The 5,000-nt window shown below is 34.5% G+C and overlaps 2 non-coding genes across 2 annotated transcripts in view; one reads left to right on the top strand and one right to left on the bottom strand.

Moving 5' to 3' along the window:
- Positions 1–96, bottom strand: part of LOC113381188 — a 1,927-nt gene extending 1,831 nt beyond the window's left edge. The window contains exon 1 of the ribosomal RNA XR_003367529.1: positions 1–96. This exon is cut by the window's left edge and continues 1,831 nt beyond it. This is a non-coding gene — a ribosomal RNA (small subunit ribosomal RNA).
- Positions 97–4,672: 4,576 nt separating this feature from the next.
- On the top strand, positions 4,673–4,791 carry LOC113381181. The gene has a single exon (XR_003367524.1). It is a non-coding gene; the product is annotated as a 5S ribosomal RNA (ribosomal RNA).
- The last annotated feature ends 209 nt before the right edge of the window (positions 4,792–5,000 follow it).

The raw sequence follows: 5,000 nt of genomic DNA, 5'->3' as shown, positions 1-5,000 counted from the left end.
AGCCATTCGCGGTTTCACCTTAATGTGGCTTGCACTGAGACATGCATGGCTTAATCTTTGAGACAAGCATATACTACTGGCAGGATCAACCAGGGTGCTATATATATATAATAGCATAGTGCGTAAATGTCCCTCGGCGTCACCCGAGAGACCACACTTTGTATAGAAAAGTTCGATGAATATTTCTAAACAACGAATTTTCTTACATATATATATATCTGAGCCGTACGATATTCCCTGAACATAACGAACAGTTTACATCGCGACTAGATATTTTATATATTCTGCGCTTAACACAGAGGCTAGACCTTTAACAACCGTCGAAACGGCGGTCCGTACATGAAATTTGCGGTCCGCAGACCCAGTTAATTTCAAACAGTCTCTTTACCCTTCGTTAGATTGAAAACGTCGGGGCGAATTCATAAGAATTCATCGTTATAACTCACTTTTATTCTCGCTCGGAGAGTATTGAGTTGATAGCATTTGTATATTTGATTTTCCGCATAAGAGTCTTTGCGTCAACGACACATGCCCGCGGATATGCTGTACAGTATGGTTGAACACTTATAAATAAGGTCCAGAACCCGGCCGTAAACCGACATCCGAACATATACGGCGTATATAATTCCAGACACGGTCTACGACATTATTTAAAGTAACGCCGCTATATAGTTGATAGACTAAAAGTATCGAATATAATGTATAAAATACACCGGGGAATAATATTCGAACCTGCCTGAACAACACAGCGTACTTTAGCCTAAGCTTGCTCGCATCGCACTCGACACGACCTATCCCCCTATATAAGGCGCGCGGCCACAGCGTAAGTATTAGACTGAGTCCCAAGCGACGTGCATTTGACCTGCGGCGAGGGCCTGCTCGCGCTTACGGTGTGAATCGTCAAGACAAAAGTCTGGGAAAATTTCGAACTGCGAACCCTTATGATAGAAAAATTTTTGTCGAAAATTTTGTTAGATGTTCAAACAGTTTTATATATATGGACAATATGAATTATAGTTAATTATTGAGTTTTTAGGTGTTTTTTGGGTTTTTTTAAACTTTTGTATAAAATTATGTATTTATTGATTTTTATAGATCTCAATGAATATAAAACGAATTTATATATAGTTATATTATTTTTTATAATTATTTGTTTAAATTTTCTAATTTTACAATAAATGTTCAAACCAGTTTTCCTCGATTTTCTCTTAAACCGTAAAAGATACGAAAAAACTTTGTTCGTACGAAAGATGCAGAATAAAATTATGAATAAAATGGTATATGAATGGTTAAGTGTGTTCATATAATTTTCTCGAGATTTTCCGATTTTCCTGAAATTTTACGACGGCAACTCGCCTGTAGGCCACACCGTTCGGAATTCGAAGTTGCGATATATGGGAAAAAAACTAAGAATTTTGAGACCTTTCTAACGATGTATAATACTTTATATGTTTTCTTTACAGAAATATCGAATCGTGAGGAGTATTGCTCCAACCTAGCCGCACTTTGCATTTTGACAAGTTAACATCTACACATATTGCTCTATAACATGAAAACCGTAAAAGATACGAAAAAACTTTGTTCGTACGAAAGATGCAGAATAAAATTATGAATAAAATGGTATATGAATGGTTAAGTGTGTTCATATAATTTTCTCGAGATTTTCCGATTTTCCTGAAATTTTACGACGGCAACTCGCCTGTAGGCCACACCGTTTGGAATTCGAAGTTGCGATATATGGGAAAAAAACTAAGAATTTTGAGACCTTTCTAACGATGTATAATACTTTATATGTTTTCTTTACAGAAATATCGAATCGTGAGGAGTATTGCTCCAACCTAGCCGCACTTTGCATTTTGACAAGTTAACATCTACACATATTGCTCTATAACATGAAAACCGTAAAAGATACGAAAAAACTTTGTTCGTACGAAAGATGCAGAATAAAATTATGAATAAAATGGTATATGAATGGTTAAGTGTGTTCATATAATTTTCTCGAGATTTTCCGATTTTCCTGAAATTTTACGACGGCAACTCGCCTGTAGGCCACACCGTTTGGAATTCGAAGTTGCGATATATGGGAAAAAAACTAAGAATTTTGAGACCTTTCTAACGATGTATAATACTTTATATGTTTTCTTTACAGAAATATCGAATCGTGAGGAGTATTGCTCCAACCTAGCCGCACTTTGCATTTTGACAAGTTAACATCTACACATATTGCTCTATAACATGAAAACCGTAAAAGATACGAAAAAACTTTGTTCGTACGAAAGATGCAGAATAAAATTATGAATAAAATGGTATATGAATGGTTAAGTGTGTTCATATAATTTTCTCGAGATTTTCCGATTTTCCTGAAATTTTACGACGGCAACTCGCCTGTAGGCCACACCGTTTGGAATTCGAAGTTGCGATATATGGGAAAAAAACTAAGAATTTTGAGACCTTTCTAACGATGTATAATACTTTATATGTTTTCTTTACAGAAATATCGAATCGTGAGGAGTATTGCTCCAACCTAGCCGCACTTTGCATTTTGACAAGTTAACATCTACACATATTGCTCTATAACATGAAAACCGTAAAAGATACGAAAAAACTTTGTTCGTACGAAAGATGCAGAATAAAATTATGAATAAAATGGTATATGAATGGTTAAGTGTGTTCATATAATTTTCTCGAGATTTTCCGATTTTCCTGAAATTTTACGACGGCAACTCGCCTGTAGGCCACACCGTTTGGAATTCGAAGTTGCGATATATGGGAAAAAAACTAAGAATTTTGAGACCTTTCTAACGATGTATAATACTTTATATGTTTTCTTTACAGAAATATCGAATCGTGAGGAGTATTGCTCCAACCTAGCCGCACTTTGCATTTTGACAAGTTAACATCTACACATATTGCTCTATAACATGAAAACCGTAAAAGATACGAAAAAACTTTGTTCGTACGAAAGATGCAGAATAAAATTATGAATAAAATGGTATATGAATGGTTAAGTGTGTTCATATAATTTTCTCGAGATTTTCCGATTTTCCTGAAATTTTACGACGGCAACTCGCCTGTAGGCCACACCGTTTGGAATTCGAAGTTGCGATATATGGGAAAAAAACTAAGAATTTTGAGACCTTTCTAACGATGTATAATACTTTATATGTTTTCTTTACAGAAATATCGAATCGTGAGGAGTATTGCTCCAACCTAGCCGCACTTTGCATTTTGACAAGTTAACATCTACACATATTGCTCTATAACATGAAAACCGTAAAAGATACGAAAAAACTTTGTTCGTACGAAAGATGCAGAATAAAATTATGAATAAAATGGTATATGAATGGTTAAGTGTGTTCATATAATTTTCTCGAGATTTTCCGATTTTCCTGAAATTTTACGACGGCAACTCGCCTGTAGGCCACACCGTTGGAATTCGAAGTTGCGATATATGGGAAAAAAACTAAGAATTTTGAGACCTTTCTAACGATGTATAATACTTTATATGTTTTCTTTACAGAAATATCGAATCGTGAGGAGTATTGCTCCAACCTAGCCGCACTTTGCATTTTGACAAGTTAACATCTACACATATTGCTCTATAACATGAAAACCGTAAAAGATACGAAAAAACTTTGTTCGTACGAAAGATGCAGAATAAAATTATGAATAAAATGGTATATGAATGGTTAAGTGTGTTCATATAATTTTCTCGAGATTTTCCGATTTTCCTGAAATTTTACGACGGCAACTCGCCTGTAGGCCACACCGTTTGGAATTCGAAGTTGCGATATATGGGAAAAAAACTAAGAATTTTGAGACCTTTCTAACGATGTATAATACTTTATATGTTTTCTTTACAGAAATATCGAATCGTGAGGAGTATTGCTCCAACCTAGCCGCACTTTGCATTTTGACAAGTTAACATCTACACATATTGCTCTATAACATGAAAACCGTAAAAGATACGAAAAAACTTTGTTCGTACGAAAGATGCAGAATAAAATTATGAATAAAATGGTATATGAATGGTTAAGTGTGTTCATATAATTTTCTCGAGATTTTCCGATTTTCCTGAAATTTTACGACGGCAACTCGCCTGTAGGCCACACCGTTTGGAATTCGAAGTTGCGATATATGGGAAAAAAACTAAGAATTTTGAGACCTTTCTAACGATGTATAATACTTTATATGTTTTCTTTACAGAAATATCGAATCGTGAGGAGTATTGCTCCAACCTAGCCGCACTTTGCATTTTGACAAGTTAACATCTACACATATTGCTCTATAACATGAAAACCGTAAAAGATACGAAAAAACTTTGTTCGTACGAAAGATGCAGAATAAAATAACGAATAAAATGGTATATAAATGGTTAATTGTGTTCATATAATTTTCTCGAGATTTTTTAAATTACGTGGCTAAGAACAAAATTTCAAGTCAGTTATCCCTATGGCAACTTTTCAGTTGCTTCGCGTTTCAAGTCAGTTATCCCTATGGCAACTTTTCAGTTGCTTCGCGTTTCAAGTCAGTTATCCCTATGGTAACTTTTCGGTTGCTTCGCGTTACAAGTCAGTTATCCCTATGGTAACATTGCAGATATATATTAAATTATTACTGAAATTTCATTTATAACCTTATGTATACATATGATTGTATAGTTTTACTTGTCGTCAACGATCATACCATGTTGAATATACCGGTTCTCGTCCGATCACCGAAGTCAAGCAACATCGGGCGTGGGTAGTACTTAGATGGGAGACCGCTTGGGAACACCACGTATCGTTGACTTTTTGCCCTAGTATTTTACCGATGTTAAGTCAAATTATAAATAGTACATACTCTCGGTATAAACTGTTAAAATCTTTGATAGAGATGAGAAAATAGTTTATGTAAAATGAAATAATATATATATATATATAATACTGCATATTTTGTTATAAAAGATATAAATATACTGAATATTTTGTTATAAAAGATTCGAAATATTCATGGGTTGA

Source organism: Ctenocephalides felis, unplaced genomic scaffold (assembly GCF_003426905.1).
Source record: "Ctenocephalides felis isolate EL2017-DRISC unplaced genomic scaffold, ASM342690v1 CF-g0.4_SCAFFOLD_02673, whole genome shotgun sequence".
In the NCBI taxonomy this organism is placed as follows: domain Eukaryota; kingdom Metazoa; phylum Arthropoda; class Insecta; order Siphonaptera; family Pulicidae; genus Ctenocephalides; species Ctenocephalides felis.
The sequence above is the reverse complement of the archived record's forward strand: the minus strand, read 5'-3'. Positions and strand labels throughout refer to the sequence as shown.